This window comes from Lactuca serriola, chromosome 7 (genome assembly GCF_051521515.1).
Source record: "Lactuca serriola cultivar US96UC23 chromosome 7, Lser_US96UC23_V15, whole genome shotgun sequence".
Classification (NCBI taxonomy): Eukaryota; Viridiplantae; Streptophyta; class Magnoliopsida; order Asterales; family Asteraceae; genus Lactuca; species Lactuca serriola.
Genome location: NC_136414.1, coordinates 110,441,250 through 110,464,689, shown reverse-complemented (window position 1 = coordinate 110,464,689; position 23,440 = coordinate 110,441,250). Strand labels below are relative to the sequence as shown.

General features: G+C 38.0%; 1 non-coding gene and 1 pseudogene across 1 annotated transcript; one reads left to right on the top strand and one right to left on the bottom strand.

The window, feature by feature from the left end:
• Positions 1-4,707: 4,707 nt before the first annotated feature.
• On the bottom strand, positions 4,708-4,814 carry LOC145065135 (small nucleolar RNA R71). The gene has a single exon (XR_013688285.1). It is a non-coding gene; the product is annotated as a small nucleolar RNA R71 (small nucleolar RNA).
• A 1,446-nt stretch (positions 4,815-6,260) lies between these two features.
• LOC145064293 (uncharacterized) lies at positions 6,261-9,623 on the top strand (annotated as a pseudogene).
• The last annotated feature ends 13,817 nt before the right edge of the window (positions 9,624-23,440 follow it).

Genomic DNA, 23,440 nt, shown 5'->3' with positions numbered 1-23,440 from the left:
AATCTCACTTTTTGGGATCTTCAGGCTTCGGAACTTGATTCGGGGCTCGAGATGAACACCAGGGCTTGGAGGGTTAAAATAGGGCTTAGAGAAAGTATCGGGAGTGGGAGAGTAAGAGAGGAGCAACCTAAATCGGCTAACCCTTGATTTCTATTTATAGGGAAAAAAATGCTAAACTCACCTCGTGAGTTTCTGATATTCACCTCGTGAGTTCGATACGTCATTGTGTTCGTCATGGCCACTTGCCCTGGAATAAGTCCATCATCTTCTCACCTCGTGAGCCACTTAATGCTCATGTCGTGAGCTCTGATAGGGGTGGAAGTTCGTGCCCCGAACTTCAGAAATTCATATCTTTCGCATACGAACTCCACTTTTGACGTTCTTTATATCCACATGTAGGTGAGATTATGCTCTACAACTCACGTTTAGACTCCGATGGCTAATTTTGACCTTATTTTTATTATATTATAAATATATTATTTTTAGTAGGCCGGGACAGGAAAACTCCGTTCGAAATTCATAATTCCTTCATCTGAACTCCGTTTCTGTCTGTCTTTTTATCGTTGCACTACCATTGACGGGATCTTCGATTCTCATTTAGATTGTTTCGGCGAAAAACCGCTCGATCTCAAATCGATTATTCGGGCTGCATACCGCTAAGTCGAACTTAGAAAAATCATAACTTCCACATACGAAGTCAGATTTAGGCGTTCTTTTTATGCACGCTTTCGGTTTAACGTATTCTACGAATTTCATGTAGATTGCTAAGGCCAAATATCGATCTAATGTAAATTCACTATTTTGTCGTGTTGTGTCGTGCCGGTTCTGTCGCGAAACTTCGACAGGTCATAACTTCTTCGTTATAACTCAGATTTCGGCGTTCTTTATATGCACGGAAACCTTGTGACATATACAACAACTTAGTTAAGATTAATCCTTCTAAATAATCTTCCATCAAAAAGTCATTTTTGATTCTTATCATCTCTAATTGACTAGCCTTGATCTACAGGCGTTACAATTATCTCCCCCCTAGGATGATTACGTCCCGGAATCATCAACGAAATAGGACTTGAATAATGATTCCATACGTTATCTCTTCATCCTAGGTAATAACTGTAAGTTCTATGTTTCCTAGAAAGAGTATCTAACTCTTGGACTTCTCGATAGTAGGTAGTGCTCAATCCTGCATCTGCTCTTCGTACTATGTTGTACTTTCAATTGTAACCTTCGAGTTACAGAATAAATCCTTATTGAGGCTTTCTTCGTACTACTGGAGGCTTTCTAACGACCTTGTTCCGTGGAATTTTCGAGCTGTCAACCACACGAGACGCATGACACCCGTGCCATGGATGAGCTGTTCTTATGGCTAAAGTCAATTGAAGAAGGAGCTAAAGAGGAGAGTGGCAACCTATCGACTGCTAACCCAGGGGAGTTTGTTCCAATTCTCTCTATTTTTGCATTTTAATTTTGCATAATATGCAATGAGGGCATTGCATAAAATAAGTGTGGGGTAGGGGGTTAGTCACATATTAGAAAATTTAGAATCTTAATTTAGGATAATTTTAAAAAATTGTTGCATACCAAAAATATGACTTAGGAATTTAATTTAGGAAATTTTGGTAAAGGAAAAATTAGGATTCCATGTTAGAATTATGTTGATAATTGCATGAAAACCCAAATGTTTAGTTGAGCCTATATATGTTCTAGTGCATTTGTGGCTTCCTTATTTCAGTGAAATCATGAGACAAAAACACGACCTTGCTCAGCCTGAGGGATGCAATATGTTTAGCAGCCTAAACCTGAAATGTATCCAGGAAAATTGTTATCATTAGCCAATAAAGGTTGAGATTGAGCGCCCCTGCTTAAGCATGTAGGGATTTGAGTGAAAAAAGTGAGGAATGCATGTAAAAAAAAAAGAGAGAATTACTAGAAAAGTTGTAAGAATTTTGGAGCAAATAAAGTGAAGATCTAAAGATCAAAATTCCAAGAAATCCAAAAAGTTGAAGATACCAAAAATCAATCAATACAAAGTGGTGAATTCAAAGAAATCAAAAGCAAATATCAAAGAAGAGATGAATTCAAAAGAAAGCTTCATAGTGGTATCAAAAAGTTGTAATTCTAGATTATGTATGCTTGGGTTGCTCTATTAAAAATACTTTGAGGGTAAAGAGGTTTTCTGCGGATGGATTCAAAGGGTTGCATAAAATGAGCATAGTTCGGGGTGAGTGGGCAAATGTTTATGAGGATTGTGAGTATTTGAAGTATGGGGGGTTTGTAGGAAAATTTTAGACACAAATGCATGCGTTGCGGTCTTGGCATAATGGCTGGGTTAGATTGGAGTTATTATATGTGATTCTAATATGCTTAAAATTTAGTTTTGCTTGGGGGCAAGCAAAAGTCAAGTGTGGGGTATTTTGATATGTGCATAATTAGTTAATTATTTAGTACATATTCTTAATCATTTTCAATTAATTATGTGAATAATGTGGACAAAAGGTACTTAAAATGTTTTGAATTTTGTTTTCAGTCCAGAAGATATGCTTGGAAGTAAAAGGAAGCAAGGAGAAGCAGTTGAAGATCAAAGAATGAAAATAAGAGACAAAAGACCATCTACTCGGCGAGTACACGAGGATGTTCCAGAAGATAGCTACGATTCCTTATTCAAGACGGATAACTATGCACCTACTCGGCGAGTTGGTCCTGCTACTCGCCGAGTACACCCTGTTTTGAGATATCTATAAAAACCGAATCTTTATCCGAGGAGGACACATTCCTGGCTATTTTTGAAGGTCAAGCTGCGATTAAGATCCCTGAAGGACGCTGAGGAACCCTAAGCTTCAATCTTTTGAAGAATTCAAGCAATTAGGTTAATCCTACCACTTAGATTTAAGAATTGAATGTGTTTGATCTAGAAAACCTTGTTTTTATGTTTGTTTCTACTGCAACTATGAACTAAATTCGTTTTTGTTTCTGTTTGGGGAATACCAAGGAACTCCTATGGTTTAATTCTTAGTTTTGATTAATTGTTTATTGGTGATTTATTAAATTAAGTTTGTTAAAGAACCTTATGCATTAATCACTACTATTTTCTATTAATTGGAAGACAATTAGGTTGCATGAACATCTCTTAGTTGTTAACCTCATATGTCTATGTGAACACTAAACCATATGCTTAGAAGTAATGATTATGAAACTAAGATTAATAAGACAATAGGAAAATTAATGTGTGAGCTTGTTTAAGAAACCATCAAACAAGAGGTTAATTGAATTAATAACTTAATTGACCATTACAAATCTTATTTAATCCAAACCATTAATCTAGGGAATTAATTAGTTTAAACACTTGATCACCGCTTAAATTAGTTAATGAACATGAACCTAACCCTTATAATTGGTAACCAATAGCAATTAATCTATCATAAGTACAAATAACCATAGGAGTGAATTGGTTGAACCTAAATAGAAACATCTTTATCAAACTTGGTGAATAGTTGTTGCTTTAGTTATTTAGTTAATTTAGTGTGCCTAAGTTTCTAGTCTTGCAAAACTAGAAGAAAACCCTCTTTACTTTTATTAGTTGTTTAGTTAAAATTAGTTATTAGTTTAATTTCCCGTTCCCTGAGTTCGACACCTTACTTACTAATCTATACCACTAAAAGACAAGTTCACTGCCTTTTTGTGTTAAATTTATTAATTAAAAGTAGGGATAAAACAAGTGCATTTTACACACATCAAGTTTTTGGCGCCGTTGCCGGGGAACGGTTCTAAATAATTAATCTAATTCCTAATTTTTTCGATCCTTTGTGTAAGTTTACTTGCATAAAGTTCATTTATTGCAATTTAGTAATTAGTAATTAGGTTTTGGCATCTCTTTTAGTTTAGTATTAAATTTAGAATTTTTTTTCAAAATATCACTGATACTCGCCGAGTGCAATCGCACCTACTCGGCGAGTAGCAGTTTATTTAACAGTAAATTTTAATTTTTTAGTACAATTTTTTTTGTTCTTTTTACGCTTTTATTCTGTTTATTTCAGGACTTTCATGACCAGAGGATCAAACACCCCGCTGGTACCCCCGTTTGAAGATCCCGAAACCGCATTGAAAAGAAACAAGGGAAAGGACGTAGACAGTTCAAGTACACCAAAGAAATCACCCTTGTCCAATTTGAAGACTATTTTTGGGAAAAAGAAGAGCAGCAAATCAGGAGCATCCAGCGCTTCCTTAGTAATCGACGAACCGGCTAAGGAAGATATCGAGTACGAGACCGAAGAAGAAGAGGACCCGACATACGAGCACGAAACTGAATCCGAGGAAGAGTTAGCTATCACAATGGCTAACATTGATGAAATCCCCATGGGAGAATGGAAGAAGAGGATGCGAGACGACACTGGCCCGGGACTTGTGCAACCCGCAATTCCCGCGACTGCTACCTTCGAGCTAAAGGGTCATATCCTAGCTTTACTTAAGGAAATACCTTTTTATGGAAAAGACCATGAAGATGCCTACAAACACTTGCATGAAGTCAATGATGTAGCTGATTACTTCAATGTTCCAAATGTGCCCCGCGAGACTCAGCTACTTCGTATGCTTCTAGTCAAGGGTGCTGCAAAAGACTGGCTTAAATCACTTCGCCCCGGATCAGTCACTACTTGGGCCAAGATGAAAGAAGAATTCGTTGATCACTTCTGCCCACCTTCCAAGATAGCCAAGTTGAAGAAGGCCATTGCTAACTTTGAACAACAAGCTGGAGAGTCTCTATATGAAGCTTGGGAAAGGTACAAGAGCTTACTAAGAAACTGCCCACACCATGACCTCAACAGCCAGCAAGAAGTGTCCATCTTCTATGCTGGAGTCAATGTCACAACCAGGCAGTTACTAGACTCGCAAGGCCCACTTACAAAGAAGCCGCCCCCGATGATCAAAGAATTGATTGAAGAATTCTCTAAACACTCTAGAGAATACCACAACCCTAGGCATGATGTCACTATGGGAGCTGCCTATGCAGCTACTGAAGACTTATCTGCGGTCATGGCTATGCTAAAAACCATGGATAGGAGGATGGATAAAATGGATCAAACAATCCATGCTATTCGGGTGGGTTGTGAAAAATGCAATGGGCCTCACCTCACTAGAGATTGTGATTTAGATGATAATGGTAACAAAAAGGCGCAAGTGTGTTACTCAAGTGGAGATCGATATGATGAAGATTGGCGAAAACAAAAGAAAGATTGGCTCCCTTATGAAGAGTACAAGAAAGCCAAGGAGGAAAGGTTTAGGCAAAAAGGGAGAGGGTTATACCAAAAGGAGGAGCCGGTGCAAGAAAAGAAGCCAAGCTTGGAAGAAATGCTCACAAAATTTGTAGCTGCTTCAGAAAAAAGACACAGTGACCATGATGCTGCAATTCAAGAAACAAGGACCATGCTAAGGAACCAGCAAGCATCTATTCACAATATAGAGACACAGCTTGGGCAACTTGCTCAACAAATCAACCAAATATCACCGGGCGAACTCCCTAGCAAAACTGAAAATAACCCACGAGGCGCGCAAATAAACATTGTCCCAACAAGAAGTGGGAAGATAATCACCCCATGGCACCTATTCAGACTGAGTCATCCAAGAAATCACAGAAGGAGGAGCCAGAAAAGCAAGCAGAAAACCAAGAATTGCACTCTGACAGTCCTACTCGCCGAGTACCACATATGGACTCGGCGAGTACATCTCAAAAACCCACCGCACAGGTTCTTGAAAAACTTTATCAGCCTCCAATGCCATACCCAGCCCGAGCCAAGAGAGAGAAGCAGGAAGAGGAATATCAAAAGTTTCTAGACCACATCAAGACTCTTCAAATCAACATACCTTTCATTGAAGCCGTCATGGAAATGCCCAAGTATGCAAAGTTCCTTAAGGAACTCCTCACCAATATAAGAAAGATGGAACAAGTGATGAAGGTAGTGCTTAATGAGAACTACTCCGCTGCGATGCTAAATAAGCTACCAAAGAAGAAGGGTGATCTAGGGAGCTTGACTTTACCTTGCCAATTTGGTAACTTGGCTGCAATTCATGCCTTAGCTGATTCTGGAGCAAGTGTGAACCTTATGCCATACTCATTCTTTAAAAAGCTGGACCTTCCGGAGCCAAGGCCAATTCGCATGGCAATACATTTGGCAAACAAGACAGTCACCTTCCCAAGAGGCATATGCGAAGATTTGCTAGTGTAAGTGGATAAATTTGTCTTTCCTGCTGATTTCATCATTCTAGACATGGAGGCGGATCCACAAGTACCAATCATCCTTGGAAGGCCCTTCCTCAACACGGCCAGCGCTATAGTAGACATGAGAGACTCAAAGCTCACCTTGCGGGTCGGGGACGATTCAGTAACATTCGGGGTGGACCAAGCTATGAAGTATTCTAGGAGCAGTGACGACACGACATTCTCAATCGACATGCTTGATGAACTATTGGAGGAAGACATACCTGAAGATTCCAACAAGTTTGCAGCTTTAGATGAAGCATTTGATCAAGAAAAAGATCTATTAGAAATTGAAAGACTGTTGGAAGAAGCGGAGTATGAAGAACTAATGAAGCAATCTGACAGCCCTACTCACCGAGTAGGGCCGATCTACTCGCCGAGTATATCTGAAGAAAAGTCAGAATTCGTGAATGAAGCCACAAACTCGCCGAGTACCCTACCTGCACTCGGCGAGTCCAACAGTCAGAGCCAAAAATCGGAACTGAAAACCTTACCAGATCATTTGGAGTATGCTTTTCTCGAAGAAGGCAACCAAAAGCCAGTAATTATAGCCTCTGACCCGACCAATTCTGAAAAAGAAGAACTCGTGCAAGTATTAAAGAGGCGGAAACAGGCCATAGCATGGAGCATCACCGACATCAAGGGAATAAGTCCATCCTATTGCTCCCACAAGATCAACCTGGAAGAAGGAGCAAAGCCGGTTGTACAACACCAAAGAAGACTGAACCCGAATATGCAAGAAGTAGTCAAGAAGGAAGTGGTCAAGCTCTTAGATGCAGGAATTATATATTCCATTTCCGACAGTCCTTGGGTGAGTCCGGTCCAAGTGGTGCCCAAGAAAGGAGGGATGACGGTCATAACCAATGAAAATAACGAGCTAATTCCGACACGAACGGTAACCGGTTGGAGAGTGTGCATCGATTATCGAAAGCTAAACGATGCCACTCGTAAAGACCATTTTCCCTTACCTTTTATTGATCAAATGCTTGAAAGATTATCAGGCCATAACTATTATTGTTTTCTAGATGGATTTTCGGGGTATTTTCAAATACCCATAGACCTAATGGACCAAGAAAAGACCACATTCACTTGCCCAAGTGGGACTTTTGCTTATAGACGCATGCCTTTTGGGTTATGCAATGCACCCGCGACTTTTCAAAGGTGCATGGCAGCTATATTCCACGATATGGTGGAAAAATTCATGGAAGTTTTTATGGACGACTTTTCCGTTTTTGGATCATCTTTCCATGATTGTCTCACTAATCTTGACTTAATGCTTGCTAGGTGTGAAAAAACCGACTTGGTACTCAATTGGGAGAAATGCCATTTTATGGTCAAGGAGGGTATAGTGTTGGGCCACAAGATTTCCAAAATGGGAATTGAAGTGGATAGGGCAAAGATAGACACTATTGCCAAATTACCCCCACCAACCAATGTGAAGGGCATTAGGAGTTTTCTAGGACACGCGGGTTTTTACCGGCGTTTCATAAAAGATTTTTCCAAAATAACTAGACCTCTAACACAACTACTACAAAAAGATGCACCATTTAATTTCACTAAAGAGTGTTTAGAGGCATTTGAAATTTTAAAGGAAAAACTAACTAATGCCCCGATCATTATTGCACCAAATTGGAACTTACCTTTTGAGATTATGTGTGATGCTAGTGACTATGCATTAGGAGCTGTCCTTGGTCAAAGGGTTGATAAGCACTTTCAACCCATATATTATGCTAGCAAGACGCTTAAACCAGCCCAAGAAAATTACACCACCACGGAAAAAGAATTACTAGCTGTGGTGTATGCCTTTGACAAATTCCGCCCTTATTTGGTTCTATCTAAAACTACTGTTTTTACTGACCACTCAGCTGTCAAGTATTTTTTTTCCAAACAGGATGCCAAGCCAAGACTAATACGATGGGTGTTGCTTCTTCAAGAATTTGACATAGAGATACGAGACAAGAAGGGAATGGAGAATGTGGCAGCCGACCACTTATCAAGACTTGAGAACCCGCAATTGCAAGAAGATATCGTAGGAGATGACGTCCCAGACGAGTACATCATGGTGTCAGTGGGAGAATAGCCATGGTTCGCAGACATAGCTCACTATTTAGCTACAAATTACATCCCGAAGGACTATAGCAGTCAACAAAAGAAGAAATTCTTTGCTGAAATCAAATATTACTATTGGGACGACCCATACCTCTTCCGAAGCTGTGCGGATGGTATCATACGAAGATGTGTGTTCGGGAAGGAAAGCCGGAGAATACTAGAACATTGCCATAGCGGGCCCACGGGAGGACATCATGGAGCACACTATACGGCGAAGAAGATCTTTGACATTGGGTTTTATTGGCCAACAATTTTTAAAGATGCAACCCAATTTGTCAAAGAATGTGATGCTTGTCAAAGAGTGGGAAATATTTCATCTCGAAATGAAATGCCACAACATAGTATCCAAGTGTGCGAGGTGTTTGATGTGTGGGGCATTGACTTCATGGGACCTTTTCCCATGTCCAAAGGGAACAAGTACATACTAGTAGCGGTCGATTATGTATCTAAGTGGGCGGAAGCACAAGCATTACCAACAAATGACGGACGGGTGGTAGTACGATTTTTAAAGAAACTATTTGCACGATTTGGAGTCCCGAAAACCCTTATTAGTGACCGAGGCACACATTTTGCCAATGATCAATTGGAAAAAGTGCTAAAGAAATATGGGGTTACCCATAAGTTCTCCACATCATATCATCCACAAACTAGTGGACAAACCGAAGTGACCAATCGAGCCTTGAAGCGAATTTTAGAAAAATCGGTGGGAAGCAACCGCAAGGAATGGCCGGATAAGCTAGATGATGCATTATGGGCCTTTCGTACAGGTTTCAAAACACCTATTGGTACTACACCATATAGGTTAGTTTATGGAAAGCAATGCCATTTACCGGTCGAGATCGAGCATAAGGCGTATTGGGCGTTAAAAAGGTGCAACTTCAACATGGAAGAACTAAAGAGCAACCGTTTGATGCAAATGAATGCCCTTGAAGAGCTAAGGAATGATGCATACCATAGTTCTTGGCTTTATAAAGAAAAGACCAAGAAATGGCATGATAAAAGGATCAAGAATAAAGAAATCCATGAAGGCCAAAAAGTGTTGCTTTTCAATTCACGATTAAAACTTTTCTCGGGCAAACTCAAATCAAGGTGGGATGGTCCTTTTCTGGTCAAGACGGTGTTTCCACATGGGGCTATAGAGTTGTTATCAAGAGACGGCACGCCTTTCAAAGTCAATGGTCATAGAGTAAAAAACTATGAAGAAGGAGTCCCCCGGAATGAAGGATTGGAAGAGTTGCTGCTGGGCGGAATTGCAACTACGTAGAAGGGGAGGAGTCCAACTAACGACTCAATAAAAAGAAGCGCTTCTCGGGAGGCAACCCGAGTCTCAAGTTTGCATTTTCTTTCCTTTTCTTTATTTTCACAATTTTTTCATTCATCTTCATCTACTTTTATGCCAATAACTGCTTGAGGACAAGCCATGATTAGAGTGTGGGGTGGATGGTGTAAAAACATGAATTAATACACTGATTTTTCTAAATACACAACATTCTTCAATCTGTGACATTCTACTCGGCGAGTAGACCCGTGTACTCGGCGAGTAGATACTCGGTTCAGTCAGATGTCATTCGAAAGCGCTTCTACTCGGCGAGTAGACCCATTCTACTCGGCGAGTAGCCAGTTTAAAACAAGTGAAATATAATCTGTAAAAAGTTTTTTATTTCACCATTTCATCCCATTACTCACCGTGCACTATCCTTTCAGCCATCTTTCAAGTTGTTTTCAAGATTTGTTCAATTTTTTACTCAATTCTCACTATTCAAACAAGAAGGTAACATCTTTAACCTTTAAATTCATGAAAGGTTTGATTTTTATCACAGATCTGTCCAGATTTGAAGTAATTTCGGATTTGGGGAGTTTTCCTCAACTTCTAGGGTTTTGATTTAATCACGAATTAGATATTGTTAGGAGTATTTTCTTCAAGATCTATGGTTAGATAAATAATTACAACAAAACCCTATGAAAAATTTGGACCTTTGGACAGTTTACACAACTCCAGCACTCGATCTGTCATGGTGTTCATACTACTCGCCGAGTAGAGTCGTGTAGTCGGCGAGTAGGTCACAGTCAGACCCAATATTTTTTGTTTTTAATTACTGGGTGTTGTTTGTTGCTGTGTTCTTGATATGTGTATACAGGTAGCATGGCAAGAAGGGGTCAGACTTCGCGAGGGGGAAGCCATGGTGATATGCCATGGCTATCTTTTCAACAAATTACGTCCAAATCATCAAAAACAAGAGCTCTAAACAGACTGGAGGCACTTAGGCAGAAGGAAATTCACCTTCCAAATGCAGTGGATTGGGGATGGATGGGAAATGTTGGTTTGGAAGAAGAACTCACCCCGTACTTGGAAAAGGATTGCAATTTGGGATATGCCAACATCACTTGTGATGGTTGGTTGCAGTTATTTAAAATCCAAGAGCCGGTTTACGCTGAGTTGTGCTGAGGTGGTAGTGAGTTCTATAATCCTAACACAATCTCTTTCTCTTTGGGCGGGGAGCTGCGACAATGCAGCATTGTGGAGTTCTCATGGAGGTTGGGTATTTATGATCAAGACATGGTGATGACGGACTATTTTGAAGCCTTCTTGGAAAATTGTTGCAACGAACTTCCCGAGGAGGTAGTGGCGTCTACATGGTGGAACACAATTGCCAACCGAGTCTACATTCCCTCCACCGCACAAGAGAGTCACATTCATTCTTCGATCCACCGACTCATTCACCGGTTTGTTGCTAGTACGATAAACATGCGGAAGGATGGGGACAAAGTCCCCACCCTTGACATCTTCTACTTGTGGAGCATCATCAATCCAGACATTTTTTGCAACCTTCCTTACTGCATTGCCAAATTTCTTGCTGAGGGGGCGGTCAAAGAGAAGATCAATTCAAAGATAAATGGAGGCATGTTTATTACCCGACTTGCCAAATCATTTGGGATCTTGGATTTGCCACAAGCTCAAGCACTAACGGTTCTCCACCCTCCACCATTCAATACTGCACTTTATAGGAGGGCACGGATAGTTGAAAAGTTTGGTGATTCCTTCACTATTCCACATGAAGATGAGCCGGCGGTCCCCGAGGAGCCGGGAAGGCGGGTCCGACAAAGGAGCGAACGGGTGCGGGAGGATCCACCGGTTATTCCGGTGGAGGATAATGATGGTTGGAACCAAGTAGAGTACCGACACTACTTGGATGATATTGGGCGAGGGGTAAACTACATTAATCAATCTTTCGAGTACCTCTTTCAACAAATGCAAATTGCCCCGAGACCTGGACCCGACTATCCCTATATCATGAATTGGGATGAGAGGATGCGAAGAAGAGATGGAGAGGGTGGAAGTGGAGCAGGAGGAGCTGGAATGGATGATGAAGATTGAAGAATTTGTTTTTTTTTTTATTTTTTTTATTTTTTTTATTTTTTTTATTTTATGCTTATGATGTTTTGTTTTAAGACAATTGTTAAACACTTTGGATTTTGTTTTATGGTGGATGGATTATTAGTGTCACTGTTAGTTTTTTTTTCAGGGATTGAAGATAGGGAAGCATATTAACTAGTGAGGGTCAAGAAAGGAATGAAATATTTTTAAGCAATTATGGAGTTTTGTCCTTAGGATTGAGTCCGTAAGAGTCGAGGGTCATAGGGAGTGTTGCTGCTGAAGGAATTCGAGTGAGGGTCAATTTACATCTCCAATTTCAACACCAAAGTCGAGAGAAGCAGCGACTAGAACAACTTTGGAAAAACACTCACTACTCGCCGAGTGCACAAACTCTACTCGGCGAGTACATGCGATATTACACGATCTTATTTTGCATCAAGGCCTACTCGCCGAGTCCACGAGCCTACTCACCAAGTAGCCTGCTACTTTTGGAAATTCAGAATTGCTTTGACCATTTTCACTGCAACATTCATACACTCTTTGTGAGGGATTACTACTGGAGGCTTTCTAACGACCTTGTTCCGTGGAATTATCGAGCTGTCAACCACATGAGACGCATGACACCCGTGCCATGGATGAGTTGTTCTTATGGCTAAAGTCAATTGAAGAAGGAGCTAAAGAGGAGAGTGGCAACCTATCGACTGCTAACCCAGGGGAGTTTGTTCCAATTCTCTCTATTTTTGCATTTTAATTTTGCATAATATGCAATGAGGGCATTGCATAAAATAAGTGTGGGGTAGGGGTTAGTCACATATTAGAAAATTTAGAATCTTAATTTAGGATAATTTTAAACAATTGATGCATACCAAAAATATGACTTAGGGATTTAATTTAGGAAATTTTGGTAAAAGAAAAATTAGGATTCCATGTTAGAATTATGTTGATAATTGCATGAAAACCCAAATGTTTAGTTGAGCCTATATATGTTCTAGTGCATTTGTGGCTTCCTTATTTCAGTGAAATCATGAGACAAAAACACGACCTTGCTCAGCCTGAGGGATGCAATATGTTTAGCAGCCTAAACCTGAAATGTATCCAGGAAAATTGTTATCATTAGCCAATAAAGGTTGAGATTGAGCGCCCCTGCTTAAGCATGTAGGGATTTGAGTGAAAAAAGTGAGGAATGCATGTAAAAAAAAGAGAGAGAATTACTAGAAAAGTTGTAAGAATTTTTGAGCAAATAAAGTGAAGATCTAAAGATCAAAATTCCAAGAAATCCAAAAAGTTGAAGATACCAAAAATCAATCAATACAAAGTGGTGAATTCAAAGAAATCAAAAGCAAATATCAAAGAAGAGATGAATTCAAAAGAAAGCTTCATAGTGGTATCAAAAAGTTGTAATTCTAGATTATGTATGCTTGGGTTGCTCTATTAAAAATACTTTGAGGGTAAAGAGGTTTTCTGCGGATGGATTCAAAGGGTTGCATAAAATGAGCATAGTTCGGCGTGAGTGGGCAAATGTTTATGAGGATTGTGAGTATTTGAAGTATGGGGGGTTTTTAGGAAAATTCTAGACACAAATGCATGCGTTGCGGTCTTGGCATAATGGCTGGGTTAGATTGGAGTTATTATATGTGATTCTAATATGCTTAAAATTTAGTTTTGCTTGGGGGCAAGCAAAAGTCAAGTGTGGGGTATTTTGATATGTGCATAATTAGTTAATTATTTAGTACATATTCTTAATCATTTTCAATTAATTATGTGAATAATGTGGACAAAAGGTACTTAAAATGTTTTGAATTTTGTTTTCAGTCCAGAAGATATGCTTGGAAGTAAAAGGAAGCAAGGAGAAGCAATTGAAGATCAAAGAATGAAAATAAGAGACAAAAGACCATCTACTCGGCGAGTAGACGACTCTATTCGGCGAGTACACGAGGATGTTCCAGAAGATAGCTATGATTCCTTATTCAATACGGATAACTATGCACCTACTCGGCGAGTTGGTCCTGCTACTCGCCGAGTACACCCTGTTTTGAGATATCTATAAAAACCGAATCTTTATCCGAGGAGGACACATTCCTGGCGATTTTTGAAGGTCAAGCTGCGATTAAGAGCCCTGAAGGACGCTGAGGAACCCTAAGCTTCAATCTTTTGAAGAATTCAAGCAATTAGGTTAATCTTACCACTTAGATTTAAGAATTGAATATGTTTGATCTAGAAAACCTTGTTTTTATGTTTGTTTCTACTGCAACTATGAACTAAATTCATTTTTGTTTCTGTTTGGGGAATACCAAGGAACTCCTATGGTTTAATTCTTAGTTTTGATTAATTGTTTATTGGTGATTTATTAAATTAAGTTTGTTAAAGAACCTTATGCATTAATCACTACTATTTTCTGTTAATTGGAAGACAATTAGGCTGCATGAACATCTCTTAGTTGTTAACCTCATATGTCTATGTGAACACTAAACCATATGCTTAGAAGTAATGATTATGAAACTAAGATTAATAAGACAATAGGAAAATTAATGTGTGAGCTTGTTTGAGAAACCATCAAACAAGAGGTTAATTGAATTAATAACTTAATTGACCATTACAAATCTTATTTAATCCAAACCATTAATCTAGGGAATTAATTAGTTTAAACACTTGATCACCGCTTAAATTAGTTAATTGTCTAAGGGTTAGGAGTAATGAACATGAACCTAACCATTATAATTGGTAACCAATAGCAATTAATCTATCATAAATACAAATAACCATAGGAGTGAATTGGTTGAACCTAAATAGAAACATCTTTATCAAACTTGGTGAATAGTTGTTGCTTTAGTTATTTAGTTAATTTAGTGTGCCTAAGTTTCTAGTCTTGCAAAACTAGAAGAAAACCCTTTTTTACTTTTATTAGTTGTTTAGTTAAAATTAGTTATTAGTTTAATTTCCCGTTCCCTGAGTTCGACACCTTACTTACTAATCTATACCACTAAAAGACAGGTTCACTGCCTTTGTGTGTTAAATTTATTAATTAAAAGTAGGGATAAAACAAGTGCATTTTACACATATCACCCTGCATTGCCATCTACTTCATCAAGGATCATTTGAAATGCTCTTTCCACACTTGAAGCATATCACCTCCACACCACATTTTCCCGAGTGCTTCTTCTTGCACTTATCGCACCACCTTTCTACATCTCTTCCTCCTCCTCCAGACTTCGAGAATTTTCTTTTCTCATTAGAACCTGAAGTTCCTTCTAACTTTCTCTTCTCGCCAACTTCAACCTTCTCTAGACCCTTCTCTCTTATTTGAGTCTCGACATTCTTAGCAGCGTTAACGGCTGCCTTCAATGTACTTGCCATTTTGATTGTTGGGCCAAAGTGTGATGGCAATCCGTTAGCAAATTTTTCGATCTTGGCGAGCTCAGTCGGCACCAAGTATGGAAACAATTTCATCTTTTCGAAAAACGCAGTAGCGTAATCACCAATACTCATTTTCCCCTTTTTCAAGTTCTGGAACTCATTTTTCAGATCAATCAGATCTATCTTTGAGCAGTACTGCATCTTTAACTGCTCCAGGAATGATTCCCAAGACATCCTCAAGGCTTCCCCTCGAGGCATCATATATGCCAGTAACTTCCACCAGCTCAAGACTCCAGTCTTCAATTGTCTAACTGCAAAGACAATCTTTTGTTTGTTGCTACAGTCGCAACTTTGAAACACCATCTCCATTTCAGAGATCCAGTCCATAATCTCTACAGGCTTTGGGCTCCCAGAAAGACTTGGCGGTTTGGCACACAAAAAATTCTTATACATACGCCCATCCCTATTTATTTCCCTTTTTGGGTCATTCCTTTCTGCCACTGGGAGTTCTGATTGCCCAACATTCCCACTGTAGTTGCGTCCCTCTGAATGCCCTCCATTCACTTCAGGCTCTTCCACTTGAATTGATAGTTCTTCACGATTCTATTGGAGCAACCGACTGGTCTCCTCCATCTGACGATCCAACATTGTTTGAATCATCATTTATACACTAGCCATCGTTATTGGCTCGGGTGCAACAGCTACAACAGGTATTTGTTCAATCACTGCTGGTTGATTCCTGTCTTCATTCACATTTCTAACTCCACTTCTGGTTCTTACCATTTTTGATCTACACACCGAATAAGGTGAATTTAGATCTTCATCCATGGTAGATATTTAAATCATCCTTATCACTCCGAAACGTTTACATGCTAGTTCTAATATCGTAATCATACGCTTAGAATCCTACACACTTAAGGTTTCCAGATCTGGTCGGCAACAGACCATAGATCCGAACAAATAATATCATATATGGCAAACATATAACATTTAGCACATCAGAGCATTTTAGGCATCATTCCTAAAATAAACTAGTGCTTGTGTCAATTTAGGTGTACTACCTAACATATTCTAGACACACTCCTCACGATCATTACTTAGCATTCTAAGTTTAAGTCTAGAAATCCTACAAATTCCTAATTCGCTTAAACTAATGCTCTGAAACCAACTGTGACATCTCCAATTTCTCGGCAAGAAAAGACCGACTTGTTTATGCTTGTTTCTAAAATCAGAGTAATCTTTTAAAGAAAATAGTTGCATAATTGGTTCCCAAAATATGATAAAGATTTATCAAAGCATTTCTTTAAAGAAATGTATTTTCATTATATAACAAAATCTCGGGATGTCATGTTTCGATACAGACACATAAGCATAAACAGAACTTACATTATTTACACTAAATATTTTACGTCTCCTTTAATCTCTCCGTGGAATATATCTTCGTATCGATACTTGTGATACAAAGAAAACTGAGTGGGTCAGGCTTGGGAGCCTGGTGAGCATATAGCGTTTTCAACCCACAATAATATAATTATTATATTCAACCATCAAACAATCAACCCAATTACCCATCCCCATTATCTTCTTTATTTCTTAGGATTTTACCCTAAGAATTCAACTACCCGTCATTCATTCATTCCTAAGGACTGACGTAAGGAATTAGTACAAAATCCATTGCTACATAAGGCGCATCTACCAACATTATCCATTAAGCGCCTCTGACAGGATTACGTCAAACACTATGAGGTGCGACTGCCAGGTTTATGACATTCTCTTTTAGGCGCATCTGCCGACATTATCATATAAGCGCATCTACCAGGATTATCCTGTAAGCGCATCTGCTAGTATTATGATAATCTCTATTTGGCGTATCTGCCGATATTATCCTATAAGAGCATATGCCAGGATTACGACATTCACTACTTGGTGCATCTACCGATATTATTCTTAAGCACATCTGCTATTTTTATGACATTCTCTAATTGGTGCATCTGCCAATATCATTCTTAATCATCTTTCATACCTCCTCATTTTATCACATACCAACTATCTCATTTACCCATGTTCTACGCAACATGTTTGTAGATACAAAATACATATACAGGTTAACTCATTTAAAAACTATACAAAACTTTCATTCCATACTCATCTCAATAAACAAACAATGTATAAACATATAACATGTATTTCATATCTATGCGGTAGAAGAAAGTAACTATACACTCACACATATAAACAACAATATAGTTAATACATTCAAACAATACTTATATTATTATCGTGTTTATGAAAGGGACTATACACTCACACATATAAGCAACAATATATATGAACGCATAACACGTATATCATAGCAAATATTTAATATTTATGTGTTAGAAGAGAGTAACCACACACTCACTTGATCAGAAGATGACCGGACAACACTACGGCTTGTAGAAGTAGTATTCTTCGGTAGATCTAGAAGATCTTCACAAAAACCGGGCTTCTCGCGGGTAGAGCTTCGGCTCAGGAATCTCGCTTCTCGGAATCTTCGTGCTTCGGAACTTGGTTTGGGGCTCGAGATGAACACCGGGGCTTCGGGGGGTTAAAATAGGGCTTAGAGAGAGTATCAGGAGTGGGAGAGTAAGAGAGGCGCAACCTAAATCGGCTGACCCTTGATTTCTATTTATAGGGGAAAAATGCTAAACTCACCTCGTGAGATTTTAATTCTCACCTCATGAGTTTCTAATATTCACCTCGTCAGCTCGATACGTCATTGCGTTCGTCATGGCCACTTGCCCTGGAAGACGTCCATCATCTGCTCACCTCGTGAGCTCTGACATGGGTGGTAGTTTGTGCCCAGAACTTTAGAAATTCATATCTTTCGCATACGAGCTCCGTTTTCAACGTTCTTTATATCCACGCGTAGGTGGGATTATGCTCTAGAACTCTCGTTTAGACTCCGATGGCTAATTTTGACTTTATTTTTATTATATTATAAATATATTATTTTTAGTAGGCCGGGAAAGGAAAACTCCGCTTGAAATTCATAACACCTTCATCTGAAATCCGTTTTCGTCTGTCTTTTTATCGTTGCACTACCATTGACGAGATCTTCGATTCTCTTTTAGATTGTTTCGGCTAAAACCCGCTCGATCTCAAATCGATTATTCGGGCTGCATATCGCTAAGTCGAAACTTAGAAAAATCATAACTTCATGGGCGTTCTTTTTATGCATGCTTTCGGTTTAACGTATTCTATGACTTTCATTTAGATCGCTAAGGCCAAATATCTCTCTAACGTAAATTCACTATTTATGTTGCGCTGTGTCGTGCCGGTTCTGTCGCGAAACTTCGACATGTCATAACTTCTTTGTTATAACTCGGATTTCGGCGTTCTTTATATGCACGGAAACCTTGTGACATATACTAAAACTTAGTTAAGATTAATCCTTCAAAATAATTTTCCATCAAAAAGTCATTTTTGATGCTCATCATCTCTAATTGACTAGCCCTGATCTACGGGCGTTACACGAATGGACAATTCACTGTAAATCGTGTTGCTTATGTTGAAGGTCTTAAACATAATTTGATAAGTGTTTCACAACTCGATGTGGCCACTGGAAATCAAGTTGTGTTTAATGAAGAAGGGAGTATCATCTCAAAGATTAAAACGAACGAAGTGTTATTGAAGTCAAAACGCTATGGCAATATGTTTACTCTTGATCTAAAACCGATTGTTGGGAAAACTTCAGTTTGTTTACTTTCAAATGCTACATCTGATGTTAGCTGGTTATGGCATCGTCGTTTATCACATTTAAATTTTCGAAATTTAAATAAGTTGGTAATTGATGATCTTGTTCGCAGCTTACCGCTTTTAAAATTTGACAATGATATCTTAAATGCAGCTTGCGAACAAGGGAAACAACATAGGAAAGGACATCTAATTGTGATAGATTCAAAAATTGTGGAATCGTTGGAACTTCTTCATATCGACCTGTGTGGACCATCAACTGTTGAAACTCTCAACAAGAAACGGTACATTTTGGTTATTATTGATAAGTTTTTTCGATTCACTTGGGTGTATTTTCTCAGGTTAAAATCTGAATTTGCTCAAACAATGATTGATTTTATCTAGAAAATTAAGAAGAGTTTGAAAAAGAACATTCGAAAAATCAAAAGTGATAATGGCTCTGAGTTCAAAAAATAAAATGTTGGATTCGTACTTAGTTGAGAAAGGAATTTCGCATAATTTTTCATCACCATATACAGCACAAGAAAATGGTGTAGTTGAACGAAGAAATAGGTCATTTTGCGAAGCAACCGGAAAAATGTTGACATATGCGAATCTTCCTCAATATCTTTGGGCCGAAGCGGTGTCAACGACATGTTTACCCATAATCGTTCTTTTATTCATTGATGTTTCAATATCACTCCATATGAAATTATCAATAACCAAAAACTAAATGTTAAATTCTTTCATGTGTTTGGTTGTAGGTGTTTTATCATGAATCTCAAGGATAATCTTTTGAAATTTCAAGCTAAGGCTGATGAAGGAATATTTTTGGGATATTCGCACAATTCTGTTGCATATAGAGTGTTAAATAAGCGCACATAAAAAGTCGAAGAGAAATTTAATCTTACTATTGATGACTATTATGTCAAACAAGTTGACAAACATTTCGAACAAAAGCCGATTATTAATGAATCAACTGATAATTCTGAAATTGTGAGTCCATCTGATTTTGATTATGATTTAATTTTTGGTGTTCCTGACAAGGCTATGAATGCTGAAGTTTAAGCGAATGATAATGAACAATCTAAATCTTTGAAGCATTTTGATAAATCGGAACTCACTCAAATTACTGTTGATAGTAATTCAACATCGAATTCTTCAAGAGTTGGCAAAAGTATGCGTAATAATCCTGTGGAGGGGGAGAACTTGGATTCGAATACTTTGATTGAGGGGGATCATTCTTTCGAGGGGGAGAATGGGAGAATGAATGAAGATGTTGAGGGGGAGCATCCAGTTGAGGGGGAGCAACAGAATAATAATTTTGTCGAAAATGCACATAATGGCAATGATACGATAAGTCTTGATCAAAATGATGAATTTCACAAAATAAATGATAATCTTTCTGTTGCAGGTTCAGAAAATGAAGATTTATACGAAGATGCACATTTGGATTTTGATCCAGCATATCCATCATTGGAAAAATGGACAAGAAATCATCCGAAAGAACAAGTTATTGGGAATCCACAAGATGGAGTCTTAACAAGAGCTCAGATTTGTGCAAAGAATGAGGTACTAAATGCTCATCAAGAATATTGTATGTTCAATGTTTTCATTTCAAAAATCGAACCGAAGACAGTTAAGGTTGCAATGGAACACTTTGATTGGGTTGTTGCGATGCAATCTGAATTGGTTGAGTTTGAACGAAACAAGGTTTGGAGATTAATTCGTAAACCTAAAGATGTTTCGATTGTTGGGTCAAAATGGATTTTCAAAAATAAAACCGACAAGGATGGAAATATTGTATGAAATAAGGCATGATTAGTTGTTAAAGGCTATTCGCAACAAGAAGGTATCAAGTATGAAGAAATCTTTGCCCCTGTCGCTAGACTCGAGGCTGTTCGAATATTTTTAGCCTATGTAGCTCATAAAGATTTTGATGTGTATTAAATGGACGTGAAGTGTGCATTTTTTAATGGAGAGCTCGAAGAGATTGTATATGCGTAACAACCCCCAGGTTTCATAAATGAAGAATACCCTAATCATGTTTATATTTTAATGCAGTTTATGGGCTAAAACAAGCACCAAGAGCCTAGTATGCAACACTTACCTTTTTCTTAAAACATTCGAAATTTAAACAAGGATCAGTTGACCGGACATTATTTCGAAAGAAAGTTGGGAAGCATCTTATGCTTGTTCAAATTTATGTCTATGATATTATTTTTGGCTCTACAGACCCTGCTTTGTCTAATGAATTCGAAAATCTGATCAAAAGCAAATTTGAGATGAGTATGATGGGAAAAATCAATAATTTTCTTGGTCTGAATATTCGTCAAAATAAAGAAGGAATTTTTATCAATCAAGAAAAATATACGAAGAATCTACTTGAAAAGTTTGGGTTAATGAATAGCACAAAATTGCGAGTACCAATGGCAACTAGAACAAGGCTTACACCTTCGTTAGATAACCTGCTGTTGATCTAACTCTTTACAAAAACATGATAGGTTCGTTACTTTACCTCACTGCAAGTCGACCTGATATTATGTTCTCTGTTTGTAATTATGCTAGGTACCAGTCAAATCCATGAGAACCACATCTCATTGCAGTTAAGAATATTTTTCGTTATCTCAAAGGCTCGATTTCATTAGGATTGTGGTATCCTTCGAAAAGTGGTTTCTTCATACAAGCTTTCTCAGATGCTGATTTGGGAGGTTGCAATCTTGATCGAAAAAGCATGAGTGGAGGATGTCAATTACTTGATGGATAATTGGTAAGCTGACAATCGAAGAAGCAAACTTGTGTTTTGATTTCCACAGCAGAAGCAGAATATGTTGCTGCACCAGCTTGCACATCACAAATAATTTGGATTCATAATCAACTGCGTGATTATGCAATTAATATGAACAAAATTCTATTATATTGTGACTCTCAAAGTGCAATTCGTATTTTTCATAATCTTGTTCAACATTCGAAGACCAAGCACATTGGTCTTCGTTACCACTTCATAAAAGATCATGTAGAGGATGGTAATATTGAATTGCATTTCGTGAAAACTACTGATCAATTGGTTGGTATTTTCACAAAACATTAGATGAAAAATAATTTGTGAGAATTTTAGGAGGGCTAGGAATGATCGAAGGGAATTATGTTCCAGGAGATAAGGAATAATGGTTCAAAAGTGTCGATTCAGAGGTGCTGAATAGAACTGCAAAGGAATTTCATTCAACATTTCATATTCAGTGCTTCGACCCCCTTCGAATTCGACAACATATAATATTTCACAAGTTTGTCAAAGTATCATTTGTTTGTCAAAACTTCGTTAGTTTGTCATAATTTTTATGTGTTTATTACAATATCTCATTAGCCTGTAAAATTTTATTTTCGAAAAATTCAAAAACCACACAAATATTTTCATTTGTTTTGACTTTTATTTTAGAAAAATTTAAAAACCACAAAAAGATTTTCAATTGTTTTGTCTTTTATTTCAGAAAAATTCAAAAACCACAAAAATATTTTCATTTGTTTTGTTTTGTTTTATTTTAGAAAAATTCAAAAATCAAGAAAATATTTTCATTTGTTAGGTTTTAGTGCTTTAGTGCAGATATCAATGAAGACTTCTATTTGGGTAGGTGCTTGCAATTCTAGGGTCAGGTAAATTTTCGAAAATTTGTACTAGTTAGGACGTCCCTAGAAGCATGCTGTTGCATGTCGACCGAAGCCTCCATAGACTCAATGTCTGTATACGAAAGCCTTAATGAAATTTTTCATACGAAAATTTCTTCCCAAGTCAGACTTATATTCACATTAGTCAAATGAGCTACCTTACTCTTCTCAAATGAGTTAAGAGTTTTCTGTTTGGTCTGAAAATAAAAGAGGTACGATTCGTTTCTCAAACCATTCTTTTTCATCTACGAATTTCTTACACTCTCACACACGAAGACATATGTCTAAGAGGTCTTTGATACAACCCGTCAAGACTTAGACATGTCAAAACTCTGAGTTAATGATCTGACATCATGAGGCCGTGATTAAAGTGAAACCCAAAATTCTAACTTCGAATGGGATTGACGGGGAACCTTGTTCCAGATTTTAACGAAACATTTGTTTCAGTACCGATTTTTGAAATTCCAAATCATAGTCATTTCTTATGAGTGGTCGTGATCAAACTATCAAAACCCAGGATGTTTGTTACCCAACAAGATCCAAGGCAAATATTTTTTTTGAATATGATTTCCATGTGAGTTTCATTCGATTTCTAAGTCACTTTCAAATTATTCCAAAGCATATTTGTCACTTACTACACTGGTCAAACAAGGAATTTCTATTACAATTACTCACCTTATGTTTAGGTTGATATGTAACGAAATTTTAAAGCCACCCATGAAGACTTATAAAAGAAGTCCTTCGATACTTCTTTATAAGTATTCGATTGTATTTCACAGGAAACCGCACAAGCAGTTCATTGTATCTCTTTATGATTAATAACGAAATCTTTGCCCGAGGTTTTACTGCCTTTGTGTCGAAATTTTATCTTTCGACATCATAGATTATGATATTTTTGTTAAGCTTGCTTCTCATCTTCTTTCTTTTGCACACTGCACTCACGAAATCCTTAAGGTTCTGAGTAATACCAACTC